Source organism: Rhinopithecus bieti, unplaced genomic scaffold, assembly GCF_001698545.2.
Source record: "Rhinopithecus bieti isolate Rb0 unplaced genomic scaffold, ASM169854v2 scaffold_3057, whole genome shotgun sequence".
In the NCBI taxonomy this organism is placed as follows: domain Eukaryota; kingdom Metazoa; phylum Chordata; class Mammalia; order Primates; family Cercopithecidae; genus Rhinopithecus; species Rhinopithecus bieti.
In genome coordinates this window covers 278,139-295,029 of record NW_016803927.1, presented here as the reverse complement: position 1 = coordinate 295,029, position 16,891 = coordinate 278,139, and the positions used below count along the sequence as shown (strand labels likewise).

At 40.2% G+C, this 16,891-nt stretch overlaps 1 pseudogene across 1 annotated transcript; it reads right to left on the bottom strand.

Moving 5' to 3' along the window:
* Positions 1-7,129: 7,129 nt before the first annotated feature.
* On the bottom strand, positions 7,130-7,715 carry LOC108519905 (U6 snRNA-associated Sm-like protein LSm8 pseudogene; annotated as a pseudogene). Its single transcript, XR_001882756.1, has one exon. The product of XR_001882756.1 is annotated as a U6 snRNA-associated Sm-like protein LSm8 pseudogene (transcript).
* Between the last annotated feature and the right edge of the window lie 9,176 nt (positions 7,716-16,891).

Below are 16,891 nucleotides of genomic sequence, written 5' to 3'. Positions count from 1 at the left end.
TAATTTTGTATTTTAGTAGAGACGGGGTTTCTCCATGTTGGTCAGGCTGGTCTCGAACTCCTGACCTTAGGTGATCCACCCACCTCAGCCTCCCAAAGTGCTGGGATTACAGGTGTGAGCTGTCACACCCGGCCTCATCTAGAATTTCTAGACTAACTACTTTTGGGAAGATCTGCCACTGTTCAGAGAATAAATTATTTTAGGTCACTTTAGCAGAATGTTTTCATTTGCTACCACAGTAGCTTTCTTTAATAATAATTATGTAAATAAAATTCATTTGAATTTTGTCAGCCATCTGAAACTAAATAGAAACATGAAGACAAAAGTTAAAGTTAATAATACAGGAAAAGCACTACATTCTGACCAAAAAGTATTTTTAAAAAAGAAAAAACCCTGGTAGTGAAGCCACAGATACACAGCTACTACAATCAGCTCCCTGGCCTTAAGTATTTCTGTCCAAAGCACAGGCCATATAAGCTCCAAAAGTCTGCGCTTTGACTCAACGACAACTATGCCCAGCAACTAAAGACAAAAAGTCTCAGATGAAAGATGATTTATTAATTCCCAATGACTGACAGCACTACTAAGGAAACAATTTTCCAGAGATGTAAAAGTTTACCAGTTTAACTGACTTTTTGGTGGTTTATTATTTTGGTTTTTTTGGCACTTCTGAGATCAGAAGTCAAAGAAATCCATTTCTCCCTGAGAAGGAGCAAAAGAATGCCACAAAGTTAGCTCCAGAAGAAGTAACCAATCCCTCACAGTTCTTGATTATTTAACAAGAATAGAACTCACTTGTTTTTTTAAAGGAATATATGACCCTAAAAAATTTAAATTCCTAAGTGCCAAAGACTTCTGAAGTGAAAAAGCCTAAAAGTGCTCTTCTGACAAAATGCACAAGCATGCCGCATGCACGCACAGCTACATACACCACACACACACAAACACACACACAAACACACACACAGAACAGAGCAAAGAAAATAAAAACTAGAATGAAAACAAAAGGATAAGAAGAGAAAGAAATGAGGAAAAATGAGCAACATATAAAACTCAAGTTAGAAGTGAGAAGGAAGAATTTTAAGAGGCCAGAAAAGGGAAGCATCAGAGAAAGCCTCCCCTTTAGTAGAATATATTACCCAGACCTTCTATAAAAATGACACATATCCCTGAACAAGAATGTGAAAATTCTGAAATGTGATTGACTGCCACTTGTATGAGAAGTCTTCTTAGAGGAATTTACCCTTCTGTGCTGGTGGCAACTGAATAAGGAGTGAAAAGATTTTCTGTGAAGTTTAGATGTAAACATTAATGTAACACAGGGCTTTGCAGTACATTAATGATTATGCTTGTAATACATGCACTCCACCTTTTAAACGGTCAGCGTCCCAAAACCGAAACTGATTTTAAAAGCATGGCCGGAACTAGCAATACTACTCTTTAGAAAATTTTATCAGGAAAACAAAAGTATTCCAAAACAAGCTCAATCATAACAAAGCAACAATACTTCATAAAATATACATATTCTAAAAAGGAAAGAATGGTATAAACAAATACGCTCTAATAAAATACTTATAAGTTAGATCAACTATTTCCCAACTAGTGTAGAATGATACTGAATTCCAATAGAAAGTCAGATGAAACACTGATGGAATCCTAGTCAATGTCATTAAGGCATATGCCATGAAAACCAGACTCGAATTATTTTAGGTTAATAGTTTAACACAATGGTTTTCTAACTCTGTTAATGCTGAACAATTTCAAGGCAGTAAGGATGAGTTAATGCTCCCTTAAACTCTTTATGCTGTTTAGTTCTGCTTTAACACTGAGTTAAATAGACTCCACAGGTGTAAGTTAAAACTTCTTAGTGCCAGAAACGAATCCACACAACTATAAAAGCTGACCACTGAAATAAGTGAGTTAATTAATTAAAACAGCTTCAGTGAGAATTTAAAAGGTAGCTGTTGAACCTGTTCCTCTGCTAAGACCTAACTCCTGAATGAGACAGAGCCACCTTCACCACTGCTGCTAGTTCCTTGCAGAGAACACAGCATTTTTTAAGCCGATCATATTTTTTAAAAGCTGTTTAAAATCAAGTATATGGCCATGACATTTACTTTACTGTTCACAAAGTGCTTTTACATAATGAAAAGTAATTACATTTTCACCTCACAAAACAACTTAAGATAGCAAATCCATTAAGGCAAATGGTATCATTATTGCCATAAGGCAGATGCAAAAGAGGCCCAGGGAGGTGAAGTGACTTCCTCAAGGTGCACCACTGGTACCTAGATGTCATAGTTGCTACATCAGCGCTCTTTCCACTACAATCAAACAACTCTCCTTCATAAGCCCTTATATGGAAAGCATTTTTAACACATAACTTTAAATGTAGTTTACTTCAATCTGGAAACGAGCCTATTGGTAGCTATAGATAAGCCTTACTAAAAGCACAAGAAAAAGTCAGATGTTTTAGTTCTTAATACTCAACTAACCAATATTATGGTCACAGATGACTCAAGTAGCTTTCTAGAGCCTTACAAAAGACGGCTCCCACTAAAAAAAATCAGCCGGCAGTAATCAGGTTATAAAACAACAATAACCAATGAAGTCTCTCTTACTATTACTGAAAAATATCTAAGAGACAGATGGCACATCATATATAACTCTTAGAAAATGCCATCTTTGAATAAGACAGTTATATTTCTTGTGATTCTTTTAGAAGAAATCTTTTCCGTACATGTCAGACATACGATACTCATAAAACATATTTGACAAAAGTAAAAATCGGTGCTTTATTTTAGGGTACATACAGTGACACCCTACCCAGAAATGACTAATATTCATTAAGCAAGCTGAGTACAAACTAAATGGTTAATAAAAAAAAAAAAAAAACTATGGAAAACAGCTAAAAGGAAATGTAGACATCTCCAAAAACAATCTTAATTTTAAAACTAACACTGGGCTAAAAGATATTATAGTACATATCCTGTAACAAATTATATTTGAAAACTGAAAAAACACTAAATTTTTCTCTCTGCTATTAACAGCCTTCATGTTATGGTCAATAATAAAACAAATTATGGAACACTATATCTAGGGGAAAAAAATCCAAAGTAAAACAAAGTTTCCTGTCTGGCTTTACAGAATATCTTTAAAGCTACTCCGGTAGAATGATTATTAATTTAAAAAATTGTAACTATACAAACCTGGTTTTTAAAAAGGAATTTAAAATAGTTAATGTTTAAGACAGCAAACCCAGATCTGATTATGCCAAAATACTTTATATTTTTTAAGTGAATACTTACCCAAAATATGCTTGCAAACTGCAAATGGTGATTTTGATTTCCTAAACGATAAGAATATGTGCTCTGCATGCTGGCGTTGTTCATTATTGACCATGGAAGGTGGTGCCTTGAGAGTTAAAAACAAGAACAGACACACTTATTTAATGACAAAGCGTAAACAATACCATATTCTTACCCACAAGAACAGAAAACGCTTTCACTTTCAAGCAGCAAGAGGGACAACCTCTTGCTTAACTTTTTAAGGAACTACAGCACAAAACCTGACAATATTGAAAACATGGTTTCCGAAAAAAGGAAAAAAATTCCTGGCAAGTTTTTTTAAAAAACGCATTTAGAAAAAATAGATTACTTATCTAATAACATTTTTGGGGGTTTTAACATTTAGCTGACTTATTATCACCTTTTATTCCAAAATATACCACTTGCACTAACTTGACCTAGTTCAAATAATTTCAAAATTCTTCAATACTGGGGAAATTGAATCCAAGTTACTAAAAATCAATTTCCAAAAGCAATCCTTTAAGACACAGGATCAAAGAGTTCCACCTCAAGTTTTCTAAAATCACTGTTAAACCAGAAAAATTTGGGAACAGTTAAAGTTTGGGATTTATGAAATGTATTTCTGAATAATAAATTAATCACCCAAAATCCACACTTCTCTCTTAACAAAACAATTTCTAAAGTCTGCCCAAGTTTTAAATACCATTTTGGTGTAACAATCCTTCTTCTAAAGACAATAATCTTCTGAGTCAGATCTACCTAAAATGTACATTCCTGTTACATGGTTTGGTTAACTTTTAACCTATTAAGACTTACAAATACTTAATCTGGGAAAGGGGGCTGGAGGTAGATGGCAGGAAAATAAACCTGTATTATTCAAACCATTGTATAAAGAGGGTAAGTCATAATTTCAATTAAATAATCTAGATGATGAAAAATGTTACAATCAATTATATTAGATCAACACTCATTATAAATTATATCAATTATGCAACATTACTCACTCTAACATCAGTCAAAATAATTTTAAAAGTTGTTCACCCAGGAAAATTAACTAATCAATTAAATAATCTAGATGATGAAAAATGTTACAATCAATTATATTAGATCAACACTCATTATAAATTATATGAATTATGCAACATTACTCACTCTAACATCAGTCAAAATAATTTTTAAAAAGTTGTTCACCCAGGAAAAATTAACTACTGTGAATCTCTGGCTTCAGAGAATTCTTATTATTAGCTAAAGCCAGTTCAGACTACTATTCCTAATCATATAGCACCCTCTACAGTTCTCCAGATAAAACTGAAAATATTTCCATTAAAGAATTGTGTTGGCTGTTCCCTGTGGCTCATGCCTGTAATGCCAGCACTTTGGGAGACCAAGGCAGGAGGATAACTTGAGATCAGGAATTTGAGACCAGCCGGGCAACATGGTGAAACCCAGTCTCTACTAAAAACACAAAAATATTAGCCGGGTGTGGTGGTGCACACCTCCCAGCTACTCGGAGGCGGAAGCATGAGAATCACTTGAACCTGGGAGGCGGAGGTTGCAGTGAGCTGATATGGCACCACTGCACTCTAGCCTGGGTGAAGGAGTGAAACTCTGTCTCAAAAAAAAAAAAAAAATTGTGTTAAATTCCTCAACAATTTTTGGAAAGAATTTTGGATGTGGTGGCTCACACCTGTAATTCCAGCACTTTAGAAGGCCGAAGAGTACAGATCACCTGAGGTCAGGAGTTCGAGACCAGCCTGGTCAACATGGCGAAACCCCGTCTCTACTAAAAATACAAGAAAATTAGCCGGGCATGGTGGCGCATGCCTGTAAATCCCAGCAACTCAGGAGGGTGAGGCACGAGAATCACCTGAACCCAGGTGGCAGAGGTTGCAGTGAGCTGAGATCCCGCTGCTGCACTCCAGCCTGGACAACAGAGCCAGACTCCATCTCAATTAAAAAAAATTTTTTTTTCACTAATAAAACTGTGAGGGCTGGGTGCGGTGGCTCACGCCTGTGATCCCAACACTTTGGGAGGTCGAGGCGGGTGGATCACCTCCCTGGCCAACATGGTGAAACCATCTCTACTAAAAATACAAAAATGAGTAGGGCTCGGTGGCAGGAGCCTGTAATCCCAGCTACTAGAGAGGCTGAGGCAAGATAATCGCTTGAATCCAGGAGGCAGAGGTTGCAGCGAGTCAAGATTGCACCACTGCACTAGAGCCTAGGTGACAGAGTAAGGCTTTGTCTCAAAAAAAAAAAAAAAAAAACTGTGAACAGCAAACTATATTCTAGAAGTATTTTGTCTTCCCATTTTCAAATTATTTTGTTTGTTTGCTTTTTGGGTTTTCTGTCTGTTTTTAAGACGGCCTCTCTCCGTTGCCCAGACTGGAGTACAGTAGCATGATCACGGCTCACTGCAGCCTCAACCTCCAGGGCTCAAGTAATCCTCCTGCCTCAGCCTCCTCAGCAGCTGGGACTACAGGCTCGCGCCAAGTCAAGCTAATTTTTGTATTTTTTGTAGAGATGATGAGCCACCATGCCCAGTCTTTTTTGTTTTGTTTTTTAAAACACGGTGTCACTCTGTCACCCAGGCCGGAGTGCAATGGCATGATCATAGTTCATGGTAACCTCGAACTCTTGGGCTCAAGGGATCCTCCTGCCTTTGCCTCTCCTGTAACTGGGACTACAGGGGCATGCCACCATACAGGGCTAATTTTTAAATTTTTGTAGAGGGTAGGCACCAAGGCTCATGCCTGTAATCCCAGCATTCTGGATTACAAAATCCCAAAGTCGGCTGACATTATTGACCCTGTGTATATGGCATAAACACTACTACCCATGTTATACTGCTACAAATACAAATCTATGAGTTCCTCAAGCAATTTCTTTTTTTTTTTTTTTTTTTTTTGAGGCGGAGTCTCGCTCTGTCAGCCTGGACTGATGCCAGTGGCCGGATCTCAGCTCACTGCAAGCTCCGCCCTCCCGCGGTTTTAAGTCCCACTTCTCCTGCCTCAGCCTCCCGAGTAGCTGGGACTACAGGGCGCCGCCGCACCTCGGCCCGAGCTAGTTTGTGATATTTATAGTAGAGACGGGTTCCCGTGTTAGCCAGGATTGGTCTCGAAGGCTCCTGCCTCGTGATCCGCGCGTCTCGGCCTCCCAAAAGTTGCTGGATTACAAGGTTTGAAGCACGCGCCCGGCCCCTCAAGCAATGTTCTGAATTCATACATTCTTTCTATGATCTTCCTTGAATAAGCACCAAACACATGCATAATTGTGAAATGTAATATGCTATTATTCTACAAATAAAAAAACTGTCTAATCTAAAAGAAATATCTCACAGACCACAATATACTTGAATCTACTAGAAAGAACAGGTCTGAATATATTAATATAATAAGATGATATCTCATATTTATGTCAGTATTTTTATTTAGAAATAGTAAACTATAATCTAAAGTTGATTTATATTAATCACCTGGTTAAATATTATCATACAAACAATAAAATTACCAAATCAATATATTAAACGGCAGGATAGTAGTCACTTTAGTTTTCTACAACCAAAATTTTAAATTCCTTCTTGAAATCTATTTGGCAATGGTTTCCAAATGGCAAGCTATCTGCATCAGACAGTCCTGGAAATCTTTTAAAACTGGCAAATCGATTTCCAACCCCAAAGGATTCAACAGGCTGGGAGTCAAAACCAAAACTACACATTTTTCCCTCAAAGTTCCCCAGGTGGTACTGACCCACAAAACTCCCCACTGTCAAACCCACCCTTCAAAACTCTGCTTCCGTCTCTCCTTCTTTTTTTTTTTTTTAATGTAGAAATTTTTTAATTTACATACTACAATGAATCAACAAGGAGTCAAAATCCAGTTACACATTCATAAAAATTCCATATATCATCCTCAGAATAATCAGTTTCTGTACAAAGATTTACAGATGTCCAAATATGTAGTTTTCCTCAGTGTGCTACAGAATTTAAAGGCTCTGCTCGAATATTCCCCAAATCAAGCGCAGAATCTGTTTCTTCATCAATTTCTCCAATGACTGCAACGTTGTCACCTCTTACAATGTATAATCCTAGTACCACTTGCTCTACCCCCTGTGAAGAGCTGAATACTCGCTCATGGCTTTCATCCAAAATCAAATTAATGGTCTGGTCAAAACCTTTCAGTGTTCCCACAATCATTCTCCCATCTGATGTAATAACGGCAACAGTTCGGTTGATGTAGTTCTCCAAGGCGGACGTCATGCTGCTCAGACCGGCAGTTCGGGGTAACACAGCGGTGCCGGCCACGAGCAGAACTGAAAGGCTCGTCTCTCCTTCCTTCATCAGCCTCCACTCACCTTTCCCCAGTTGTCCAAGCACAACTAACATCTCTGTTCCACCTCACATAACACATTGCTTGTCCATCTCTATTACCCAACTTGCACAATGGACTACAAGCCTTTATTTGCTGCCCCCTGCCCTTTCTTTTATTATTTCCCCGACACCAGGGACTTTATTTATCTCTAAATTCCTAGGGCCTACCACATACAAAAGAGAGAGGCATTTAATAGCAACTAACATTTATTGAGTACTTAGGATACGAGGCATTATTTTAGATAGATACATACTTAGGAAAGAAAGAAGAAAGACAGGAAGGAGGAGGGAAGTTGGAAGGTAATCTCACTAATCCTAACAACTATGAGGAAGTATTATTATCCCCCATTTACAGATGAGGAAACTGAGGCATGTAAAGAATAAGTAATTTGCCCAAAGTCACACTATTCGTAAGAAGCAGAGCTAAAAATTAAACCCAGGTAGTATGACTCCAGGGTCTTAACACTTAACAGAAACTACATTTACATAGTTCAAATTTATGTCAGACTCATCATTCTTAAGGCTGTGTGGTAGAAAAGAAGAAAATCTTGCTAAAAGTTTTCCTCCAGGACCCAATACAGACATTCAAGTGTTCTGCATCGCCTGTGAAGCTTCAGTAAACAAAGAGTAACAAAGGGGCTTTTTGTATTCCCTGTTTATGTTCTCATCATTGCCACTATAGTAAAAGCTTAAGAAGAGTTCACACTTCAGAGATGGAATCCCACAAATCAGAAGGATTGGAAGCAATCGGAGGTGGTAGTAGAGACCCGTGACCATTCCAAGGATCTTCAAAAAAATAAAAACAAGGATGAGAAAAAACTGAGATTTGTTTCCAGAGATGGAGCTCACAAATTCCTAACTCAACAGACTGGGGTTTCTAGCCCCAACCTTCAGCATGACCCTGCAGCCCAGCTCAGTTGCCTTCAGTTCACAAAATCTCCTGGAGAACACCATCAGTGTTCTAGGGGCATCCAAAATTAGAACTCTAAAGATTATTTACTAATGAATAGATTAACTGACATATTTCAAGGAGAGACAGACAGACACCAAAATATCTAAATGGTTTCTATTCAAAGAGTATTTTTCAGGGCTAACTATATGCCAAGCACCATGCCAGAAACTAGGGATACTAAAGGAGGGGAAAAGCCCTGTCCTTAGGAATTCTATCAGGAAACACAGGCACTAAACAGTCACACAAATAATTCATGAGTCTGTCATTTCTGCCTGCACTGACTCATTCTGGCTTATTCTTCCTTCATGTTACTATCCATCATGTTACTAATCCTTTCCTCACAAAAGTCAGGAATCCCAATTGTCAAATCCTACAGCACCTTTCTCTTTTTTTGAGACAAAGTCTCACTCTGTTGCCCAGGCTGGAGTGCAGTGGCGCAATCTTGGTTCACTGCAATCTCCACCTCCCATGGTTCAAGTGATTCTCATGTTCACTGCAAGCTCCGCCTCCCGGGTTTACGCCATTCTCCTGCCTCCACCTCCCGAGTAGCTGGGACTACAGGCTCCCGCCACCTCGCCCGGCTAGTTTTTTGTATTTTTTAGTAGAGACGGGGTTTCACCGTGTTAGCCAGGATGGTCTCGATCTCCTGACCTCGTGATCCGCCCGTCTCGGCCTCCCAAAGTGCTGGGATTACAGGCTTGAGCCACCGCGCCCGGCCATTTATATAAAATTTTAAAAACTCAATAGTATGTTATTGACATTTGCAGGAAGAGTATAAAAGCATGGAAGGAAGGATAAGCAACTGTGAAGCCGTGATGGCCTCTGTGGAAAATGAAGACGAGGCAGGGAACGGTGTCTACAGGGACAAAAAGGGGACTTCAATTGTATCTGTGATATCTTAATATTTTTAAAAGATTGTTTGCAAAACATCTACATGAACATTTGCGAATCTAGGAGGTAGGCATACGAGTATAATGTATATTACTCTACGCATTTTTCTGTCCATTTAAAACCTTGCATTTCTTTAAGTAAGTGGGCCTTCTATTCTCGATAGTACAGCTTACCTTAAACAACTCTTCCACTAAAACAAAATAAAAATGGCGGACAAAATTTCTTAAACATTTTAAGTACATCACTGAGCTTACAAGAAATTAAGGAATCATCAAAAGCTAAAACAGAAGCAAATGCAGGGATCCCAAGAAGAATGCAAGCACTCATGTGTTTACCCTGGAGACATGTGCCCACCTCTAGTGACCTTGAACTTCCATTTTGACAGCTGCCTATCGTAAAGAAGACAGGAGATGAAAGCCAGGGCCCGTCTCAGGTAGGGATCTAACAAGATATCCCTCCACATAAAGCTGGGATCCTCAGCGCAAGGGTAAAGTATTTAAAAAACAAACAAAACAAACCAGGAAGGAGGGGGCCCAGGGAAGAGAAAAAGAAGGGAGAAGAGAGGGAAGGATTAACTTGCCAGTCTGGACCTCGACGATAGATTCAAGAGGTAAATTACTTCAAACAATGAATAACCGCAAGCAGGCACAGGACAGGTCTCTTGCCCATCACAACAGGACCCACGTTGTCCAAAAAACTTCAAGCCAATAAAATTAAAGTAGTACTGTGTTGTTTATGTACCTAGGCACTTGCAGGAATGCAGGCTTCAGAGTTTTTCATAAACATTTCCAAGAGTTAATATATAAATTTCACTAAACACACGAGGAAATAAGCCACTACAAGTTTACAGAACAATAAATTAAAGAATCAGACCAACAAAACTCACAAATATTGGAAATGTTAGAAACAGAATATAAAATATTTAAAAGAAGAACCAAAAACGTAAAAAAGAGACTTTACCAAAATTAAAAACTTTTGTACCTCAAATGCCACTATCAAAAGAATGAAAAGGCAATCGACAGAATGGAAGAAAAGACTATAAATCATTTACTTATCTGATAGAAGATTAATATCTGTAATCTATAAAGAACTCTTCCAACTCAATGACAAAAAAACAAATAACCTGATTTAAAAATACAAAACGGATGTTAACAGACTTTTTTCCAAAGAAGATACATAAACAGCCAAGAAACACCAAATCATTAGGAAAATACGAATCAAAACTGCAAGATACCACCTCACATCCATGAGAACAGACATATTAGAAAATAACAAGTGTTGATGAGGATGTGGAGAAACTAGAACCTTTGTACACTGCTGGTGGAAATGTAGAAATGGTCCGGCCAAACAAAAAAAGGAACAGCCACAGCCGGGCGCAGTGGCTCACACCTGTAATCCCAGCACTCTGGGAGGCTGAGACGGGTGGATCACCAGGTCAGGAGTTCAAGACCAGCCTGGCCAAGATGGTGAAACCCTGTCTCTACTAAAATACAAAATTAGGGGCCGGGCGCGGTGGCTCAAGCCTGTAATCCCAGCACTTTGGGAGGCCGAGACGGGTGGATCACGAGGTCAGGAGATCGAGACCATCCTGGCTAATATGGTGAAACCCTGTCTCTACTTACAAAAAACTAGCCGGGCGACCGAGGCGGGAGCTGTAGTCCCAGCTACTTTGGGGAGGCTGAGGAAAGAAGAAGGGCGTTAAACCCGGGAGGCGAGCTTGCCCGTGAGCTGAGATCCGGCCACTTGCACTCGCAGCCATGGGTGGGCCAGCCAAGACTCCGTCTCAAAAAAAAAAAAAAAAAAAAAATTAGCTGGGCAGGGTGGCGCATGCCTATAATCCCAGCTACTGGGAAGCTGAGGCAGGAGAATTGCTTGAACCCGGTAGGCAGGGGTTGTGGTGAGCCTAGATCATGCCCTTGCACTCCAGCCTGGGCAACAAGAGCGAGACTCTAAAAAAAAAAAAGAACAGCCACTAGGGAAGATAGTATGGCAGTTCCTCAAAAATCAAACATAAAGTTATCACACAAGCCAGTAATTCTACTTCCAGCTCTATATCCAAAAGAACTGAAAGCAATGCTTTAATAGACTGTACCAATGTTCATTAATGAACGAATGGACATATAAAACATGGTATATTCACACAATGGAATATTATTCAGAAGTAACAAGGAATGAAACAGTAGGGGTAGTGGCTCACACCTGAAATTCCAGCACTTTGGGAGGCTGGGTGGGTAGATTGCTTGAGTTCCGGGGTTCCAGACCAGCCTGGGAAACATGGCGAAACTCCATCTCTACAAAAACATATAAAAATTAGCCAGGCCTGGTGGCTTGCACCTGTAGTCCCAGTGACTGGGCTGGCTGCAGTGGGAGGATCACTTGAGCCTTGGAGGTCAAGGCTGCAATAAGCCATGATTGCGCCACTGCACTCCAAGCTGGGTAACAGAGCAAGATCCTGCCTCCAAAAAAAAAGAAAGAAAGGAATGAAGTACTGAGATATATTATAACATGGGTGAACTCTGAAAACATTATGCCAAGTAAGATAACCCAGACACAAAAGGACAAATACCGTATGATCCCACTTATATAAGGTAGTTAAAATAGTCAAATTCATGGAAAGTAGAATCATGGTTGCCAAGGATTAGAGGGAGGAGGAAATGGGAAGTTGCTATTTAATGGGTATATAGTTCCAATTTGGGATAATGGAAAAGTTTTGGAGATAGTGATGAATTTTGGCGATAGTTACACAACAATATGAATGGTAAATTTTATGTTGAATTTTACAATAATTTTTTTTTTTTTTGAGACGGAGTCTCGCTCTGTTGCCCAGGCTGGATGGAGTGCAGTGGCACAATCTCGGCTCATTGCAAGCTCCACCTCCCAGGTTCATGCCATTCTCCTGCCTCAGCTTCTCAAGTAGCTAGAACTACAGGCACCTGCCACCACATCCAGCTAATTTTTTTAGTATTTTTAGTAGAGATGGGGTTTCACCATGTTAGCCAGGATGGTCTTGATCTCCTGACCTCATGATCCACCCACCTCAGCCTCCCAAAGTGCTGGGATTACAGGCATGAGCCACCGCACCCAGCCAGTAATTTTTTTTAAAGGAGCAACATATCACAAGAAAGCTTTTATGAGCAATATAATAAAAGAAATATAAATATCAATAGACTTACTATGCTTGGTTTGGATGGTAGTTACAGGGGTACACACAATCACATATCATCATGAAACTGGACACCTGAGATTTGTGAATTTTCTTGTGTTAATATACTTCAATAAAATATACATTAAAAACTCATTAGATAGATTAAAGAACAGATTAGATACACTGGGGAAAAAAATTGGGGGCTGGGCACAGTGGCTCATACCTGTAATCCCAGCACTTTGGGAGGCCAAGGAGGGTGGATTACCTGAGGTCAGGAGTTCGAGACCAGTCTGGTGAACAGGGTGAAATCCCGACTCTACTAAAAATACAAAAACATTAACCGGGCATGGTGGTGCATGCCTGCAGTCCTAGCTACTTGGGAGGCTGAGGCAGGAGAATTGCTTGAACTTAGAAGGTAGAGATTGCAGTGAGCCAAGATCACACCACTGCACTCCAGCCTGGGCGACAGAGTAAGACTCCGTCTCAAAAAAAGAAAAAAAGAAAAGAAAAGAAAATTGGGAAAACTGAAGACAGATATGGGAAATTATTACAAATATAGGAAGGCACAAACATGAAGCATGTTAGTCCCTTCACATTACTATAAAGGAATATTTGAGATTGGGTAATTTATAAAGAAAAGAGGCTTATTTGGCTCATGGCTCTGCAAGCCGCACAAACATGGTACCAACACCTGCTCAGCTTCTGGTGAGACCACAGGGAGCTTTCAATCATGGCAGAGGGCAAAGGGAGAGCTGGCATATCACATGACAAGAAAGCAAGTGGGGAAGGTGCCACATTCTTTTAAACCAGATCTCCAGTGAATTCAGAGGGAGGCACCACGCCATTCATGAGGGATCCACCCCCATGACCCAAACACCTCCTACTAGGCCCACCTCCAACATCAGAAATCATATTTCAATATGAGATTTGGAGAGGACAAAACATCCAAACCACATCATAAAGAGTCTAGGAGAACTGGCCGGGCACGGTGGCTCGTCATAAAGAGTCTAGGAGAACTGGCCGGGCGCGGTGGCTCGTCATAAAGAGTCTAGGAGAACTGGCCGGGCGCGGTGGCTCATGCTTATAATCCTAGCACTTTGGGAGGCCGAGGCGGGTGGATCACTTGAGGTCAGGAGTTTGGGACCAGCCTGGCCAACCCCATCTCTACCAGATGGCAAAACCCCATCTCTACTAGAAATACAAAAATTAGCCAGATGTGGTGGCGGGCGCCTGTAATCCAGCTACTCCGGAGTCTCAGGCAGGAGAATTGCTTGAACCCGTGGCGCGGAGGTTGCAGTGAGCTGAGATGGAGCAACTGCACTCCAGCCTGGACAAAAGAGCAAAACTCTGTCTCAAAAACAAAGGGGGGGGGGGCATGTGTAGGAGAATAAAGGGACCATCCATGCTCTGCTGTACTCAGAGCCCCGAGAGGCTGACCTCTAGACACCACATCACTCAGGCTTCCTCACTCTCTCCCAGTGGTTCCTTTCTCCCACCAAAACCCACAGCTCCCTAAAGTTGCTCGCCCCTACAACTATAGCTCTCTCCAATTCTGAACTCTCCCGCCCTGACCCTGCAGGCCCTGAGAACGGCTTTACCATCCTTTGCGGTTCCCTTATATCTTACCCCTCCCAAGCCTCTGCCAACAGTTATCTTTGTTAACTCTCTTCAATTACACCTTTGAGTGTTCCTTGGCAGGCCTTGCCTGACACAGCATGGAGCTCCAGTGGGTGAGGAGAAAGGAAGGAAAGATGTAGACTCAAAGCTAAAGAAAAGAAGCATTCCAAAATTGAATCCCAAACTAAATAAAAAGGAAGAAAAATCATATTACTGACGTCACAATGAAACTGAAGAATTCAAAGAGAAGACCTTAAAAGCAGTCAAAGAAAAAAGATATTTACAAGGCATAACAGACTAAACTGTATTTCTTAGAGCAATAAGAGAAAACAGACAAGAGAGACCAGAATAACATTTTCAGGGTATTGAAAGAAAATAACTATTAACCTAGAAATGTCTATCTAGAAAAATGATCTTTCAGGGATTAGAGTATAATGAAAGCATGTTCCTACAAATAAAACCAAGAGAGTTTAACACCAAAGTACTCTTCCCTAAAAAAATTCTAAAGAAAATACTTCAAGTAAAGTGATCCCAAATTAATGATCTTGAATGCAAGACTATGGTGTAAACATATTGTTTTTTGTTTTTGTTTTTGAAATGGAGTTTTGCTCTTGTTGCCCAGGATGGAGTGCAATGGCGCAATCTCCACTCACCGCAACCTCTACCTCCTGGATTCAAGCGATTCTCCTGCCTCAGCCTCCTGAGTAGCTGGGATTACAGGCATGCACCACCATGCCCGGCTAATTTTGTATTTTAGTAGAGACGAGGTTTCTCCGTGTTGGTCAGGCTGGTCTCGAACTCCAAACCTCAGGTGATCTGCCCGCCTTGGCTTCCCAAAGTGCTGGGATTACAGGTATGAGCCACCAGGCCCAGCCAGGAGAGAGGTATTTTTAAGCTAGTCTTTGTACTATTCTGACTGGGACAGAATATACATATTGTCTTTGGACTAAATTGAACATGCATGTTAAAATGTTTACTGTGGGCAATAAGATATTAAAACTAAGAACATAGTTTACGACAACAAACTATAGAATGAGAAACAACAGATTGTCAAACCCTTGAAGAAGGCAAGAAAGAAAAAACTCACATGCACACACAATAAGATAACAAAAATAACTTACAATTTATCAGCAATGACAAGTAAATGTAATAAAACTAAATGCTCTACATAAAAAACTAAGATTGACAGACTGGATAAAAAAGAAAATCCAAAATTATTCTGTTTATAAGAAATGCATATAAAACTCAAGGACATGGAAAGGCTAAAGCACAAAGATGGAAAAAGTCCTTGTGCAATGGCTCATGCCTGTAATTCCAACACTTTGGGAGGCCAAGGCGGGAAGATCACTTGAGGTCAAGAGTTCAAGACCAGCCTGGTTAACAAAGCAAGTCCTTGTCTCTACAAAACAATTTTTAAAATAAAAGTGCAAAAATAAGTTTACAAGAGTAGAAAAAAAAAATCTAATCAAAATAAAGTTAATGAAGTTGATGTAGCTATCAGAGAAAAACAGAATTTAGGGCAAAATATTACTAAAAGATGCTGGGCCATCTCATAATTATAAAAGGGTCAACTACAATGGCATGTAATACCATTTTTTTTTTTTTTTTTTTTGAGACGGAGTCTTGCTCTGTCGCCCGGGCTGGAGTGCAGTGGCCGGATCTCAGCTCACTGCAAGCTCTGCCTCCCGGGTTTACGCCATTCTCCTGCCTCAGCCTCCCGAGTAGCTGGGACTACAGGCGCCCGCCACCTCGCCCAGCTAGTTTTTTTTTTGTATTTTTTAGTAGAGACAGGGTTTCACCGTGTTAGCCAGGATGGTCTCAATCTCCTGACCTCGTGATCCGCCCATCTCGGCCTCCCAAAGTGCTGGGATTACAGGCTTGAGCCACCGCGCCCGGCCATGTAATACCATTTATACGCATAAAACAAAACAGAACCACCAACAATTCCACTAGAGTGGAAGATTAACATGTAACTCTCAGTAACTGTTAGCTTAGGAAGACAAAAGAATCTAACAAATTTGATTTAATAGCATAAATACATTGTACCTTTAAGTGAGTATCACATTCTTTTCAAACGCACACTGAACAAAAACTGACAACACACTAGGCTGTAAGGCATATCCAAACAAATTTTAAATAACAGGTATGTACGTGACAGTCTCTGACCAAGAGCAATTAAGTAAGAAATTGACTTAACATAACAATAACAAAAACTAGAAAAATTCAAGGATGAAAAAAGAAATCATAATGGAAATCAGAAAATGTATAGGCCAGGCCGGGTGCAGTGGCTCACGCCTGTAATCCCAGCACTTTGGGAGGCCGGGGTGGGCATATCACCTGAGGTTGGGAGTTCGAGACCAGCCTGACCAACATGGAGAAACCCCGTCTCTACCAAGAATACAAAATTAGCCAGGTGTGGTGGTGCATGCCTGTAATCCCAACTACTCACGAGGCTGAGGCAGAATTGCTTGAACCTGGCAGGTGGAGGTTGCAGTGAGCTGAGGTCATGCCATTGCACTCCAGCCTGGGCAACAAGAGCAAAACTCAGTCTCAATAAAAAAAATAATAAATAAATAAATAACGCAAGCAGCCACACTCTAGATTTGTGG